This window comes from Corvus moneduloides, chromosome 13 (genome assembly GCF_009650955.1).
Source record: "Corvus moneduloides isolate bCorMon1 chromosome 13, bCorMon1.pri, whole genome shotgun sequence".
NCBI lineage: Eukaryota > Metazoa > Chordata > Aves > Passeriformes > Corvidae > Corvus > Corvus moneduloides.
Genome location: NC_045488.1, coordinates 4,771,937 through 4,790,124, shown reverse-complemented (window position 1 = coordinate 4,790,124; position 18,188 = coordinate 4,771,937). Strand labels below are relative to the sequence as shown.

At 40.0% G+C, this 18,188-nt stretch overlaps 1 long non-coding RNA gene across 1 annotated transcript; it reads left to right on the top strand.

The window, feature by feature from the left end:
• The first annotated feature begins 8,819 nt into the window (after positions 1–8,819).
• LOC116450740 lies at positions 8,820–15,241 on the top strand. The gene is made up of 5 exons (XR_004242957.1): positions 8,820–8,884; positions 9,092–9,211; positions 10,934–10,980; positions 12,595–12,750; positions 12,864–15,241. It is a non-coding gene; the product is annotated as an uncharacterized LOC116450740 (long non-coding RNA).
• The last annotated feature ends 2,947 nt before the right edge of the window (positions 15,242–18,188 follow it).

The following is an 18,188-nucleotide window of genomic DNA, read 5'->3' as shown; positions in this document are numbered from 1 at the left end:
CCAAGAGAATAAAAATTGAATGGGATCTTCTGAGAAATATTTTTTTCTCTTCCTCCTGCGTCTTTGGGGAACTGTATGATCTGATGACCTCCTTATCTGTACATCTTTATTCTTATTCTCCTCAGAGATGAAGTCAAACACTCAAAAGGCTGGGTCAAAAGAATTGCAGTAGCAGAGAAAGCAATCTGGCTGAAAATGAAAGCGTTAGCAAAATGGGTCTTTTATGCAGCCATCTTCTGCAAAGAGAAAGGCAAGTGCAGTGCCTGTGCTGTCCCGTTAATGTTCTTCTGACTTAATTTAGTCAGGAGCTGGGATGAGAGAGGAGTTTGGGTCTGAGGGTCCATGATGCTCTCTGAAGCTGTCTGACATGGCTGATGGTGGTCTCGTGCCAGTAATGCTTTGAAGAATCTACTAAGAAATATTTAGAAGCAACACCTGTGAGTTACATTCACAGCCCAGTGTTGATCCAGGGCAGAACGGGACTGCTCCTGTCTTTACAGTCTGGGTGTGGTGGGGCTGTGAGCGCTGAGCAGAGAGTTAATGAGCCCTCATGAAAGCTGAGAGCTCCTGCTGCTTTGCAGAACCTGTGCTCAGTCTCTCAGTGGAACAGTCAAAATGAGTGTGGGTCCTACTCTGGGAGGTTGGTGACCTGGGACTCGATGTTACAGTGATGGGAAGGACTCATCTGTCATCTCAGATGGTGTCTGTTGGCAGACACTGACTACTAGAATTTGTTTCAACACATGAATTTTAGCTTATTAGCTAATGTCTGAATACATCAAGCAGTTAATAGTTGGGTGTGAATCTGTTTTTAATGCTTTGTATTAAGCAACAACTTAAAACTTGTGAATTAAGATGTCAAGGGAACAAAACTAAATCAAAATATAATTACAGCAAGTTAGACCTTCTTAAGAGATGGGAAGAATCTCAAACCAAAAATGGGTTATTAAAGGATGGATCATAAGAATGTGGGTAATAGGGTCATACATTATGCCAGGCTCCCTTCAAGTGTTTGCCATTGTCCATGGCATGTATTCCTTGGAACAGCATGCAGGTAAAAAATGAATCATATCTGGAATGTGTAAGTCATAGATGAGGAATAACAGCTACGAATGATCTCATTCAGCTGGGCATAATTTTCAGATTATGTTGTTGTTACTCAGCATCACAAGACGTTTATGACCAGGAGAACCAAAATGAAAATATGGACTTGGAATACAAAACGGTTCATCATGCCAAGTGAAAGTGCTTTGGTTTTTGATTTTTTTCTCGAGAGCAAGTCATGCATTCCTGCCATGGATGCTTTGGGGGTTCTGTGCAGGAAGCAGGCATCTTGATACAGGTCGGAGAACTGCAGGGAAAATATCTTCAAACAGAAACCTTCCAGTATGCCCTATTGCCAAAGGGAATATGTAAAAACCTAGGATCCAAATGGAGAAAACCCCAAACTGACTGGTCGTTTTGGAATGCCCTTCAGTGGAGCTGATGCTCCTCTGGAAGTGGAATGAAGCCAGGAACTGGCCTTGAGTTAGTGAGCTGAGAGGTGATGGGCTTTGGGTGGGACATACCTGTGTTTTGCTGTCATGATCCTGTTTCTTCTGCAGAGCATTTTTTGGTTCTATAAAAGGCATCACTTAATGCTCCCAGCTTTGTTGGTTAGACAAAATAATTTTCCAGGCTCATCCTCTGTGATTTCCAAGGGGTGCAGTAAAACAGTATGCCAAGCCTAATTTAGATAAGAACTATTATCTCTGAGGTTTTCCTGCTGATGTGCTTGGTAAGATACTTAAATTGCACCTGTGGGCTTATTATCCAGCCACACCACAAACCTCACTGTGGGCCTGAGACGAAGCTGCAGGAATAGGATTTTCATTTCACTCTTGTACCCATTATGCATTAGTCTGTTCCATAAGTCAGTGCTCGATTTGGCACAAATGATCAGCTCTGATTAGAGCTGCAGACATAGAAGGAAGAGCAAAGTTACCTCTGCATCTTGATTTACCTACTACCCGTGTCTCCTTATAAAACAGGACAGCCTTAAAAATGACCAGGCAGTGTAGGGAAAAGCTGCATCAAGACAATGAGGAGTTTTCTGAGAAATGCAGCTCATTCATTAGGACTTCATTCATTGCACTGTCATAGCAAAAGATGCACAGAAAACTTTCAGTTACTAGTTCAAATAAAATCAGCTCAGCTTGGGGACAAAATAAATCAACCTCAGGCCTCAGGCATATGACGAACAACGATTCCAGTTGAGACCTCCATTTCTTTCTGATCAGACTGTCAAACATTATTAAAAAATCATGAACACAATTTTTTTTCTGTAAACAAAGAACGCTTCATTATAATATCTGCCAGCTGATCTTCTATGCCAGCATATATCAGCCATGAAAATTAAATGCCTTTCCTTGAAAAATAAAACAGAAAATAAAATTAACTGAATGTAGGGGGGTTTTCATACTTAGAAGGTCCTGGTTATATTGCCTGTATATTTATTCTGCTGCAAACATCTTTTTTAATCAAAATAAATCTCTATCTCTCAACTGTTTTAGAAAAAAGCTCTACTCCAGTAAAACTGAGCTCAATTATAACAGTTCATTACAGCAAACAAAAAACTCAGTTCCCCAGAGAAAAATAACATTAAGAATGACGAGTTGTTTGCTGTTTTATGACCAAGTGTCTGTGAATGGCTCAGTACTGAACAAATTTCTTTTATTTTTTGCTCATATTGGAATTATCTGTCCTTTACTAAAACAGCTTTTAGATCTCTGCCAAAAGACCTCAGCCTTGTTATTGTAATACAATGTCTTTTAGGCTTTTGAGCTTTTAGTTTTTTTAGTGACCTGCAATCTTTTTGAAAATACAAGTGATGTTTGTGATTTATTTAGTGCTGCTGAATATTTCAGTATAGTGAAAATACAGAGTCCAGAAAATCTGAGTCCTTTCTCAGTTGAGTTTGCACCAGAGTAGCCATCCTAGTGTGACTGATGGAAATATTAATGGGAATCCCTTCACAGACTTTCTCATTCACTATTCAGCTAAAAAGGGAATCAGAGCTTGTTCTGACCTTTCCTGAGGAGCCTTTCCCATTGATAATAACAACTTTTCTTTTCTTTCTGCTACTCATCCCACACTGATGGATTTTTTTCATCATCTGCCAGGGAAAAGAGAATGAATTCTTCTCAATGAGTCCCTTTGTCTAGGATAATCTGGAGACGTAGGATAGACTTAAGGGCATTCCAAAATCTGTTTCCACATCCTATCCCAAACGTTTCTCAAATGAAAGCCTTCAAAGGCTGGAAGAGGACTTTCCCCTGCCATAGCATCAGTGCACAGAAATGGTCCTGAAACTCCCTAAGTGCTGCAGTTCTCATCCATCTCTTTTGTATCAAGATAGAACAGTTCATCAAATGCCTGAGGCTTCCAACTGTACCAGTGCCAGGGGTTCAGCTGCTGGACCTCATGGGGGCTAGGGGATGAGCAAGCCCTGGCAGCTGGCTGTGTGAAGAGCTAAATTTCACTCCTTCTCCAACAGGAGAGTCAGGCTTCATCCCTCCGAATGCCACTGTGCTCACATGTTCCCACCGTGTCTCACACTCACCCACTCCCTCCTCAGTGGATTAACACTGACATTCCTCTTGGAAACAATGCATCCTCCAGAAGCTCATGACTGTGATGTGTGGCTGTTTACAAATACCAGCATGCTGAATGCTTTTCCTGCATTGCAAAGGAACATTTTCTAATTCTGCAATGGGATACTACATTTTATCTAGCAGTTGGATGTTTTGTCTGGGTGGATTTTGCAGTGGCTCCAAAAGTTTCTCACAGAGTACCACAAAACTCCTGCTGTTGCAATTCCAGCTCAGTGCTAAAATTGGAGAAAAGTGTTACCCTTGCCCCAAGTATGAAGAGAGCCCCAGGCATTAGTAGAAGTTGACTGCAGATGGATCCAGGCTACTTAAGGAAGACTTTCTCTCAGTGCCACCCTGTTAGCAGAGACTGGGGACACAGGCATATTCAAGGTTTCAAAAGACACAGGAGATTTTAATACTGTGTGGCCTGGACCTGGACAGGATGGAATCAATGACAATTGGTGCAGCTCTATCTCCTCTTTCATTCCCATTGCAGCTTTCTGTGGCATCATGTCAGAGGTGTTCACCATATGAGCTGGCTCTGGGTACACGACAGCTGATAAATATGACACACACACTGGTTGAAGCTAAATCTTTCCAGAAAACTGGAAATACATTTGGAAGTTATTTTTCTTCTTCCAGGCATTGATGCTCATTTCCTGAGGTTTTAAGTGCATGCCATCTTAATTGTAACTAGCAGAAGTGGGGAATTAGGCAAACAAGTAGGATGCAGTGTTTTCTGTTTTCAGTGCATCGCTCTACCCACAAACAGTATATTTAAGGAAGCCTTGAAAAATATTTTCTGTTTTCTCCTAGGAGTTCCCACCACTTTTTAAAAGGAATACAAACAAATTAAGAAACCTCAGGCTATATTGCAAAAACATTCTTCGTATAAAATGGTTTATAAAAAGAAGGGGTATGAAAATATGAGTTGGAGGGGAGGAGAAAAGAAAGGTAAGGAAACAGAAGTTTTGGAAAACTAGAAAATATTAAAGAAAGGAACAATTTTAGCAAGTGAATGTACAAAGCATGACAGATCTGGTTGCTAGGAATTTTTTGGAAGGAAGATACTTGCTCATAAAATACCTCAGGTAGCAACTCACCTACCCCCTCACCTCCCTATTCATGTGAATAGCTGAGAAAAGCTACAAAGGAAAGCAAATTCAGGAGTTGGAGACTGCAGCACAGGAGCCTTTTCCACCGCTGACCTAAGCTATAAATCTGGGAATTGTTAGTATAACGTTCTAGATAGCTAATCCTAACTCCTATGGTTTGGAGAACCAGGGGAATTAATTGTACTGCTTTCATGAAGAGTTTATGTGCTTCAGCCTGTGCATGTGAAGATTATTTATAGAGTTAAGTCCAAGAAAGCTGTTTAGTCTGGGAGAAGATGGAAACCAACAAAGCAGTGATCGAGACATGATACCTGGGATAAACAACTTCAAGGGAGTTAAAACAGCAATAATTCAATAATCAGTTGGGAAAATGCTGTTTTCCAGGCCCCAGGCAGTTACACAGCTGGCTTGCCAAGTCTGAGAGCCTGGAGATCAAAAAGAAAATGAATCTTAAAAGGACTGTGTTGGAACAAGAAAGGGAGGAGTGAGCTGTGAGCAGCTGCCTGGGCATGAGAGGAAGGGTCTGAAAAAGGAAGGGAATGCAGCTGAGCCCAAAGATGGAAGTAACTGAACAGACTGGGCAAATGTGGGCTGAAACCTCACTCCTGCGGAGAACTTATCTCAGCAGCAGGTGGAAGTAAGTCCTAGTGCACCTGGGCACACAGTAACCAGAAACACCTGATTATCACAGGAACTTGCACTGATAACCAGGGGTTTGGTGGAGTTTGGTTTTCAGTGGAGGAAGGCAAACTAAAACTGGACTTTGGAGCTGGAATTCCCTTGTAGTTTGGAATTCACCCTTCTTGTGCTAATATTTCTCTGAATTAGCAAGACTGTTCTTTCTACACAGTGGAGAAACTTCTTGTCAGCTCTACTGAAAAGGATCTGTAGAGTGTTAATATCTTTGTTCATCAAGTAATGCTCATCAACCACCACGTGTTGGCTGAGCTGGTGTTTCTATCCATTATTGGAAAAAAAAGTCTTCAAGATATGCTTAAATTAAAGTAAGTAAAATAATGTATTTCGTTGAAACTGTCTAGGAAGTGAGTGCCTTTAAGTTGAACATCTCTGGATAAAACATTTTGTTTGCCCATGATTGTGACATACTTTGTTTTCCCCTCCCTTTCTCCTCTTTCTCCTTCTTTCCTTCCTCTAACACTGCTCCTATGCCACAGGACAGCCACACTCAGCCCTTTGGTAACTTGTGATCATCCACATGCAGCACTTCCCTGCACTCAATGCCACATCTCCAAATTCATCTCCTGGCAGTTATATTCAGAAACAGTAAGGTTTTCTACTGAAAACAAAACCTTGCTGAGACAATAGCGTGTAAGTGCAAGCACTGTCTGTGTGGGATGAGAGTTTATGTTTGGAATGACTCTTTTATCTTTGAAGCCTTGAAAACCTTAATAAATATTTTGGAAGCTGTTTCCCCGACTGGGGTTTGTTTGGGAATTTTTTTGAAATCTCGTCGTGCCTGCCTCCCACCCCATCCCATCCCACAGATTTGTGTTGTCTGTCTGCTATGGCTTGCCAGCCAAGCTTCAGGCTCCATGGATTGTCATTATCTTCATGTTTCAATGAGCTGGCCACTACATGCTACAAAGATATTTGCTATAAAATAGTAATAACAGCTCATCCAAGTGGTATTCACTTAAGTATTGAGTTATTGCTTTTGAATTTGGCATTTCTTATTCAGATCTTCAGGAAAATATTACGTTTTCTGAGAGGAAATTCCTCTGCAGTAAACATCCATAGCCCACAGCAGAACGGGACTACTAAATGGTGACTTCCACGTTGTGCTGTTGGAAAATAAAACTGTAAATATACTCCTAAACTGTGTCAAATGATCAGCATTTTATATTGAATATTTGCTGACCATTGGAATAAATATTGGTTTTTTATGGGTGCTTAAGGTTCTGCTAGTGGACCCTACCAATAACCCAGTTTGCTGTGCAGTTGCTTACAGGCCCTTATGGTGTAGCCGAGTCCATTCCCTCTCTCCTCAGGGAAATGGATGTTGTGTCAGAGCCAAACAGTTTGTGCCAGTGTGCTCTCCATGTCCAGGTCCACCCAGGGACTAATGTTAGCGTGGAATACTGAGCAGTGCAGGGGCTTGGGTTTTTCCACCTCTGTAGAGAAGTAGCCTAAAGCTTCCACTGATGATAAAACCACGCAGCTCATGCAGCAGGGGATTATAAAGTCTATCAGAAATCGTGTGCCACTGAGTTTTCTGAGCGATGCATTATCCTTGCTCATCTGCCTCCCCAAAATTAACATCCACCTGAGCAACTCTCTGCATCTTGGCTAAGGGCCAAGCATGTTCTCAACCCAAGGCAGGGAAAAGGAAGGCTCAGACTGCTCCCAAGAAACTGCCATCCCAGTGGAGGCATTGACAGCCTCCTGAAACCCAGGGGAAGGCCAGGTCTTAAATCATCACAGATTTACAGCTTTGATTTGTTACTCAACAGGATCCTCGCTGGAAGAAACATGGGCTAGGAAAAAGTGAGCCTTGAAGTGTGACTGAAAAAAAGAGATGGTTGTGGCTCTGCAGAGTACCCAGAGAGAGCCTTCTCTGGCACCTGCCCAGGGCATCCAGTGAGGGGGGTAGGGCTGGGGAGTCACCTGTGACTTTGGTACCTCAATACTCAAATGCCCTGAAGCAGCTGTGAGGCTCAGGCACCTTTGCCCACGAAGACAGACATTTGTGCAGGGGCTGCAAACATGGGAATCTCCTCTGCAGCACCAGTGGATGTCAGTTCAGGGGTGTGGGAACTGGGAGCAGCACATCTGGTTTCAGGGCAGTTCGTTGTGTTCTCTCAACAGTGATTTTCAGGATTTCTGCTGCAATTTTGTTTTGGCTCCAGCTCTTGACCCTTTCCCATGAATTCTCTTGTTTTTTTTCTACTCTTCTTCTGCATAACAGGAATTGTGTTTTGTTTTAAAATGTAATTAGTTGTTCAAACTCACCACTTTCTTCCTTGGGGAAAAAAGGGATTACAAATAAATAATGAAACACTCCTAATCATCAAAAATGCTCAGCATCTCTCACTGATGTCACTTGGAGTCTTCTCATTGACACTGGTGTCATTTATAGCTGGACAATGGACAGGAAGTTATGCACAATGGTTAAATATACATTTTTTTTAAATCTGTGCCTTGTTGAGAAGTGACATAGAACATGGGAGGCAGAGATAAAGGTTAAATAATCATCTGAATAGGTAAAATAATGGTAATATGCTTAAATAGGTAAGAGGAGTTATCAGGAACTTCAAAACAGCTTGCTGAAGATATTTAAGACTAATAATCCACTCAAAAATTTAATTTCAGATTTTGACAGGAAGAACAATATATTGTCCAGGAGACAGCACATGATCAGGAGGGTCTACTTTTATGTTCCTTTACCTCACTAAACACAGCACCTTAATATGTATGAAACAAAAATTTCTTCATTTTGATCTCTACTTTTACTTCAGGACAGAAGGAAGGCTGTCCTATGGAAGGCTGCTCCAATGAAATTCTAAAATATCTTTTCACACAGTTATCTAATACTACTCACACTTACTGAATATCAAGGTAAAATTGTATTTGTTCTGTCTCCTGACAGTCATTCTCAAAGAAGGTACTCACAGAAAGCAACTGCTTTTATCCACTTACCCTATTTTGACAATCTGGCTCCCTGTTTTATCCCCAGATTGTTCTAACATGATCCACAGGATAGAAACATGGTGTCTCTGTATCTGTCCTTGCCTTTTCTTCTCCCAGCACATATTTCAGTAATCTTGTGTGATAAGTAAATAAATCCAACAACATATATTATTGTTTCTTGCTGTTCTGGGTCTGCTATCCAACATTACTTCATAACCCACTGAGCTTATTAGGGGATTTTTAGAAGGCATTTCTGGAAATGCTGGTCAGATGTAATTCCACTGGACTGTAAAAAATGTTTTTTGACTTTGTGCAGTTCTGTGTCAAAGCCAAATTCATGTCTGGGGAGACATTATTTCCTTCTTTTCCCAGATAAAACAGTGATACAGCAATACCACTGTCTCTGCATTCCTCATATTTAGGGATCACTGGTTCAGCAAGCTCTTACAACTAACAGGCTGCTATTTGTCTCCAAGAAGCATATGAGAGGTGACATAACCAATGCCAGACTTTACTTTTGTGGATCCAAAACTCCTTTTTCATTACAAATATGAATTAGTGATCAGTCAGAAATCCTTGCACTGGGACTGTATTTACCTTTGCGTCTTAGTTCTTTTATTTGCCTTGTCTTCATCCTTTGTACCAAGGGTACAAAAATTGATGTAATATTATCTTTGGGTAATTTGGTTTTCTCAGAACTCCTGGAGGTCCAAAGGAATTGATCCTGAAGATCTATTTGTTCCCATCACTGAGGGACTTGGAGTCTGTCCAGTGCTTCTATGAACTCCCTTTCCATCCTGCTGCTTCCATCCACAGGTGAGTGTGGGAGAGCCACACCCCAGCCTGTCACAGTACAGTTTGGCATTTCATCCTTACATTTTCTTTTTAATGAAAGCATTTCACGGCATGGGATTCTGCAAGAACTTGTGCTAACCTGCTTTAAAACTGGTCTGTGAATTCTTCTTAGTTAGCCCTTCAAAATGACAAATCTAAGCAATTTTCTGGGACCTGATTCTTCTACTTAAGCATTTACACCTTGTGTTCAGAGTAATACCTCGATTCCAGTGCTCAGCTGATGGACTAATAAACAGTCCACCCTGCACAATGAAAGCAGTATCTGGGCATTCATTTACATCTGTATGACATTTGTGTAATTTAAAAAACCTCCCATGACCCTTGTGTGAATGCTACTGTTCATGTAATTACCAACAAAAATTATCTTGCCCATAACTGGGTGAACTGTGTATAAATCCTTGATGTCAGGGATAGGATTCTGAAATGTAAGTTATATATAGAAGGAATATAACATGCAGAAGAAATTACTCTTGCCAGAAAAAAAGATTGATTCACTGAGTTCTATTTAGCTTTTAATTTTTAACAAACTTGCCTAATCTCAGTTTCTTTAGCTTCTGTTAAAATATTAATAGCATCATATCAAATACATCCCCTGTGACATTAAAGGGAACAGAAAGCTGAGGCACGCATTAATTGCATTCCAAAATGTGGCATAGACCCAAATAAACCTAATTTAAAGAACCTGAGAACAATGACATTTATGCTTTAATTAGAGCAAATGAAAGCTGTGCTGCCCACTTTTACACAAACAATTTTTCTTGTGGAACTCAGCCTTTCTGGCAAGGAGCACATTTCCCTGCAGTGTGCCACGTGCCAGGCTTCTTCCAGAGGCAAAACTTGCTTCTTGGAGATGGACAGTGCCAAACCAAAACAGAGCAACAATAAGCATTATGAGAACCAAGCAGACAGTCCAGGCAGCCTTGAAGCAAGGCTTTTGCAAAACCACGTTGGACTATCCCAGGAAAACGAAGTAATTTGTTTCTCTTTAAGGAGAACCCATTAAAATGGCCAGATATGTACCAAACCCAACAATAACAGTTTGAGATGATAAATGTTATTTTAATGATCCATATCACTCTGGTATTCTAATCACAGCACACACGTTCAAAATGGAAAACATCCAAATCTGCAAAGAAACATTTGACATGAGATTAAAAAAACCATCCAAAATCAGATAGATTAATAGATCTAATTCACTTCAGAGGTATTCACAAACTGTTATAAAAACCAGATTGGTCATAAGACTCTAAGTTGTTACCATATGCATCTCACAGGTTCTGTGTTATGTTCCTTATGCTGGCAAACTGACTAATGAGTTCAAGACTGCTCCCCAGACAAGAACATGACAATTTGTGTGCTGTGCATTAGAGCACCTCATGCTCTGCAGCGGGATGAAACATAAATTTTGCGGAAGAATTTAGACGTTCTTTCACAATCTGGTCTGGTAAAAAGGAAATTGTGCAGCAGCTTAATACATGTATTTAAAACTGAGAATCTCACCGAATGCAGATGAATGATGTAATGTGTATACTGCGCTTGTATGTACTTCCATTTTCCTTTTTTAATATTTTACACCTATAGCCACCATCTCAGCATTTCATTATCGTGCAGGTTTTCATATTGGTAATTTCTGTAGACCCTTTGGCTGTTGTCTCAGGTATGTCTGTTGTTTTTCTGCAATAGACAGAGTTTGGAGGCACCTGGGACCATTGGACAAGCAGAGCAGCCAGGTAAACCTGTTGAAAGTAACAGCAATTTAATTGTTTACTCTGAAACTTAATGGCACTAATTAAAAATGTCAATATTGTCAACAATTCAATAACACCACCAATTCCAAATCTAGGCATTTGGAAAGATAGCCAAAATATTATTTTCAAAAAGCTGATCATAAAATAAATTTGCAGTTCCTTAGGGTATTATAGCATCTCTAGGATTTTCCTTGGTATGTGTTTAAAACCCCTGACTTTTAGGTGAGGGGCTGGTGTGGCAGCAATGCATTCAAGTCCAGAAAGCTGTCATGACTTGCTTCATTTAACTGACTGAAGTATTCGATGCTGACTTTTGAAATTAATGATTTTGAGATGACTGAAATAAAATTTGTAAGTAAAAAAGGCTTCCACCTTTTTGCAAAAACCTTTTTTTGGGGTAGGGAAAAAAAAAAAAAGGCACCATGTTCCAAAGGAACACTTTGATCAAACTGCAGATTCTGGAAAAAGCTGTTGCACTGAAGAAATGTCATCAACCTCTATCTTGGGGCTCATTCAGGCAATTTAATGAATACAAAAGCTAACACTTGTAATCAAGAAGGACTGGTGATACATTTTTTAAAGGGAAATTAATTTTGGAAAACACTAGAACTCTAACACTGTAGGATGTCTGTGGCATCATGCCAAGTACTTGATATTAGCTGTTAATTGGCACTCAAATTCTCATTCTTTATGTGGGCATGTATGCCTGAAAAGTGATGAACCCAGGGAAGCTCTGTGCAGGACTGGATGCTAAAGGAGCCCCTTAAAACCATTCCTACAAATGGTCGCACCTCACTAGCAAGAGGCAGATGTCTAACACCCAAATCCTGGTAGAACAGAAGCTCAGAGCTCATTAATCTTAGGCTGTAACAGCCCCAAGCATTAGCAGAAAGCCCAGGTGCGTAGAGAACATGTTCCTGTGCTCCTCTGGATGAAAATGATGATGAGCTATGCAATGGATGTCAGGCGATTTGGGAGTGAAGCTCCAGCCCCAAGTGATCCCGTGGTGAGGGAAAGACAGGAATTTTCTGAGTGTTATTTCTGCTGCCTGGCAGTGAAGACAGGAATAAATGAGCAGTTACTGATGAGTTCTTCTCCTCTATTTAAATCCTGTGACATGACCCACAGCACCACACTTAACAATTTAAAAACACTGAATCATGCCATTTAATTGTGGGTACTTGAACCTTCATTTGTCGGCGGCAGAGTTTTGTTTCTGAAAACACAATACAGAAAAGCAGAAAGATGAAAGTTAATTTGTAGATAAAAATGTGGGGTACATATAGTGTGAGTGCCAGAAAAATCATTGGTATTTTAAGAAATTCTTTTTCTTCCCTGTTACCTCCATGCTGTTGTAGCACAGAGTCAGCTTTGCATGTGCAGCTTTGTGCTCCAAGTGATGCTTAGATGATTAGTAATAAAACATGACCTTGAATTCCATCACCCACAGACTGGTAATCACACAGCTTATTTCTATTTTGCTATTGCTTTGGGCAGGAGAAAATAGAAGGATTTGCCTTCCTTGTGAATACCTTAACAGCAGGGCTAATCTGATTCCATATGGTAGTAATAGAAGTTCATTTCTTTTTGTTAAAGTATTTGAAAAATGAGAACAGCACTTGATATTAGTCATGGTCATATGAAAACGTCGTGTCAATATTTTTTCCATGGAAAATACTGCAAGAAAAGATGCATTTTGCAGATTCTGGTCTTCAGGACACATTCCTACTATTCAATCACCTGTGCTCAGGGGTAAGGCAGCGAGAGGTACAACAAATACCCCAAACACATACCGAAGATTGTGTTCATTGGGAATGAGACACAGAGTATTCCATCCTATTTTTAATTACTACCTTTCATTTCAGGAGGAGAATCCCAAAGACCTGATTTGCTGAGGCCTCTTGAAGATTGCAAATTCAGTAAGGTGGCTGAGGGTAAACAGGGGGTTGCGGAACTTAGCCAATCCACATTTTGGCACTGGAAAATGTCTAAACCATGTACATGTTTCTCATTCCCAGACCTTGGCCATTCCAGAGGTGACTCTACCCACGTGCCTCTGGAACATTCAGCAGCTCTCAGGCAGTCAGATAATGACTGGGAAGTCTTACTGTTCTCCCTGGAAATAATCTGTTTCAGGCAACAGGAGCAGCAGAAGGAAACATTACCCTGATGCTGAGAATGATTAAAGGCAAATTTAGACAAGGACCAGCTGTGTCCAGCACCATTCCAGGAAGCACTGGGGGAAGTCCCTTCCTGTGATCCCATATTATTGCTTATACCCTGACTAATCCCATTTCACACCGCTCCCACCTGCACTTGCTCAGTGCTCTGCTCTGCCTCCATCGTGCACCCTGCCCATGTAATTGTAACATGGGGGGAAACGTGGGGCCCTGTCCAGACAGAGCTGCAGAACCTTAACATCCTAATTCCCTCCCGGGGCTTGGGAATTAGCATAATCTCTGTGGCCCTCTGTGGCTCTGATGCAGCAAGGGCATTTCTGGAAAATCCTGTTCTCTGATTTTGCCTTCCATCACCGCTCAATACTCTAATTGATAGATGGTAACTTTGAGGTGAAGCACAACGTGCTTAGAATGGGAAATCCCTGACAAAACCTGTAAACATCACATTACAAAAGGGTAGCTCAGGCTCTGAGGAATCAGTCCATAACCCACCATTCTTCTGGTCTTTTTGGCTTTGTCTTTCTGCCTCACACCAATGGGCAGAATAAAATAGATCATGAAAGAGGCAGTATGTAAAAAAACTGTGCCCTGCTTACCCTCTACCAACAAAGCTTTAAAGCTATGTCCTTTCCAACTTAGCTGTGAGCATGCAGCCCTGGAGTGAAATCCATGTGTAATCAGGGAAGAATGTTCCTCTGGAGTGGCAGTAAGTGGCTCTTCCAAAAGTGTGAATTGTCCCACGAGCCAAACAGGAGAAGCCCAACATAACATCTCAGCCCTCATCACATTCCATTTTGCAATATGGTGACAACTGTGAAACAGCTAACTACTTTTTATTCTTGTTTTCTTAGACCAGGATGAGTGGGAAAGGAAGACACTGATTTTCCAGCTTCCAAATACCCCAAAATTCATTTGCCTAATACTGTCTGGAAGCCTTATCCTCAAAACTCTGTGGATGTGAATACTCTGATGTTGTGAATTCAGATGAGATGAACACAGTAAAAATGCATTTCAACCTCTGGATACCCAGGACATTTAGTGAGAAATTTCCTCACTATTTTGTCCAGTTCAAAGCACACACCTCAGGCATTGCTATTTGCTTGTCTTTTCTTTACAAGCATTCATCTCAGTTGCCTTGCAGTGCTATCTGCACTGTACCATTACTTCCTACCTCAAAAGATGCAGCTACCAAACAGGAATCTGTGTGCCAACTCTATCACTGCACTGCTTAAAATCCTGACAGCCTCCTGTTTGAGGGGAATCAGTACAGGATCCGGCTTGGATAGATAGAAATTAATCAATTTCTATCTATCCAAGAGCACTGGGCTAATGCTCAGAGTGGGTTTATTTTGCAAATGAAACCTCCTACTGCATGAATTCTTGTAGTTGCAGTTTGCTGGAAGCTGCAAGAGTACAGCAGAGGGAAGTATAGCTCAGTATTTGCCTTGTCTCTGCCTTCTTTCCTCAATTGTTGCAGAGTTAGTGGACATTGACAGAAACAAAATGCTCAGCCAGGTGGATCTTTGGTCTGATTAGCTGTTACATGTTGGCAACTGTTTTTAATATAAGTACACACTAACACAATCTTATTTTTATATGTTAGCAGATATGGTAAAAGAATTGTGTCATATTCAAGGTGATCTGGAAGAAGAGATAAGAAAGAAGAATTATCTACGGCTATATATCCAGCTATTCAAGATGGTTGTTCCTTCTTTTTAATGCAAATGCCAGAACCATACAGCATATGGCAAGGGATGCTCCATCACTTCTAAAGCATGCTTTAGCTAATGTAGAAATGACTTATGCTGCATTCCATCATTCAGGGATTAGATTTTTGAACATAATTAAGCATGTACTGCCTGGTCTTTGAGACACAGGTACATGTGTTCAGCTTGTTTTCAGAAATAAAATCAAGTAGCAAGCTACCAAAAATATTTCGTGCAAGCTCTTTGAATTGAAGGGTCTGCAGAAAATTTGCATAATATCTTACTTGTGAAATGTAAAAACTGTCATAAATCATAATTCAATTTATAAGACAATTAAATGCATGTGTTTCTCTTTTATGGTTCTTGGAAATCATTATCTTGCATAGCTGGAGAAAGTAGGCTAAAGAAAGCAGAGAAGAATTAGAAGAATTAGCATTAGAACAGAGGGCAAACATCAGACAGTCACTTCCTTCACATACTTGTTTTTTCTAGCTGTCCTGAGCTCAACTGAAATAGCACAGCATGCTCCACATTCCTCAGAATTTCTTATTTTGCTTTCTATGTCTCATGGGACTCAGATGGTTTTGCTGCAATTAACTGTGAGAGGTTTTCTGCTATTTTAGTCTCTTTGCAGTTTATGATACTCAGTAAATCTCTCTGATCAGGTAAAGAAAACCCTGTAAAGACGATAGAATATAGTTTATAAAACTTACCAAAACACTCTTCATAAATTCTCATTTCAAACAAGGCAAAGGCATCCCTTAAGTTAGCAGCAGTATTTTTCTAATGTACCATGTTCTTAAAGTATGCTTTTTAAACTGCATTGCCATAAATGTAAACGTGTCCTGGTCCTACCACTGGCTTTATTGTATGTCACAACTTATCAATGTTTTGTTGGTTACAAACAGGTCAAGTCTAGAAATATTGTAAAACTAGAAATCACAAACCAAGGAATGAAACACTTTTTTCAAGATGTGTAGTGTGGACGCTGCATTACTTGAGTCTTTATATTTTATTACACTCATAGACTGTGCAGTAGAGCAGATGGGGCAGCAGGAAGCTGGGAAAATGGCAGTTTGGTGCCACACTGAGCAGTGGGAGAAAAAGGCCCTTTTCCCTGCAAAAGACCAGCTCTGGTTTTACTGCTCATTTTTACTAAACTGGCTGATCTTTTACTCCAGCTAGTACTATAGCACTAGTGAGTAGGGTGATGTCACACAGCGGAAAAATTGTTGAAGATAAAGCCTTCACCTTATTGCAGCTACGACTGAGGTGCATGTTTGTTTCTGCAGAATTTAGTTTCTTATTTCTGAAGGTCAAAAGAGATAAAGATATTCAGGACTCTCCACTGATGTGGAACTCCATTTCTGTCTCTCCAATCCAACAGGTCTCACTCACGTCGTGCTTTAAATCATTATATCCGAATTAAAATATACCAGCCACACATCCCTTCAGAAGAAAAAGATTTAGCTCAAAATGAGATATATGGCATTTGGGGGAAAAAAGCTTGACTTGCATAGTTCTGATCTCAGTTGCTGATTCAGTGCTGTTTCTGGGATGTATCTTTTTGCTCATGTCTTGGGTTTATGTAAGTAGACCAGTATTGTTTATAATATTTTAGTTTTCTACCCATTTGCTTTAGAGAATGGTTTCAGGGATATAATTAGGTATGCACTGTGGAAAGTGTATTCCCAGATGCTTCGTGGTCAGTTCTGCCTGAGGTAACCACCAACAGCCTCTATCAGCTTAATGATGTCTACTGTTGGCAGTGGTTCTGCCAGAGAGTGAGGTTAATGTCAGGAAATAAAATAAAATCTGCTTAGTAAACACTGTAAAGAAAACAGGTTAGGTGTTAATGTGCTTGCACCAGCTATTCCTCTCTGAGGCTTTATTTTCAAGTTTCGTTGTTTAAATTTTGGCTGTTCACATGGGGTTAAATTTATACAAAATTTGAAGAAGCTTGAAATGATAGAGCTGAATTTAAGAGGTAAAAGATGTCTGTCAGGTGTTTGGCTCCTAGTCCATGCTTCCACTAGCATAGGAACACTTGTCTGATCTCAGTTACATTTCCTAGGTAAGAGACACCTGCCACACACATTTCACCTTTAGAAGGGTTTCCTCTAATACTCAATGTCATTTTCCCTCAAGGAAAGCCACTGCAGAATTTAACAGCAATAGCTGTAGAGAACATCATAGAAATTACATTTCTATACCTGCAGGACTGAAGAGAGATTAATATAACTTGCACATTCCTATCGAGGTGTTTTATTGCATTTTATAGGAAGAATACAATTTTCTCTTAAATTATATGGGATAGTTTAAAGAACAAGGTTGTAATTTCCTTAACAAATGCTTTTAAGACCTTCCTATGATAGTTCATGTTTTAAATGTCATCATTTTTTCTATAGCTTATTTAGGCAAGTGTGGTCACCCATATGTGACGAAACAAATTAAAAAGGGCACATAATGTTCCAGTTTCAAGTACTTGGATGGATGGGGTTGCTTAATATACATATATCATGCTCTTCCAAACTATCAAAGACCTTTGGATGAATTGGGTACAATATATTAACTCAATTACAATGGAAACACAGATCAAAGAATGTAGCTGGGAGGTCTTATTAAAGTATGAGACTTCATTAAAATGTCACTGGTTTTGATTACACTGGATTAAAGTGTCTGAAATTTCACTTAACTTCTTCATGTTCCCAGAAAAGAAAATTCTACTGGGTAACTGTAAGTTCAAGGTTTCAGATCTTGTTTTTCAGTGTTGTTATTAAAGTGGACTTTTCATAAATTGGTAAAAAACACTAAAGATTTTTTTGAATCCATTTTTGACACTGAATATATAATCTCATTTGCTTCAATTTATTTCCTTTTTTTTTTTTAATGATTTTTGTTTCTGGCTTTTACTCATTCACATCCATCTCGGAAAGACTTCAGTTTTTCAAAGGAAATAATAATTTAAAACCCCCTACTTTTCCTCTATTTAAAAGAAATAAAAACGTTTAGAAATTACTAGTTTAAAGCATGGGATGAACACATAGAAAGGTACAAAGTCCAGTTTTTTGCAACTGGAAGAGCAGTGATGAGCTTTCCAGGGAAAGGCATTAATGGGGAGCAGTTTCAGTGTGCTGATCTATTTCTGCCTCTCCAGCCAAGAAACAGAATACACATGTGTGCTGAGCACTGCTATCAGTGGTAATAGCCCTCTAAATTGGAAGCAATCATTGAAAAGACACCTAACAGACATTCTCTGGTACATAATAACAAGATTGAGATAAAAATCACTTCTCTTAATTCG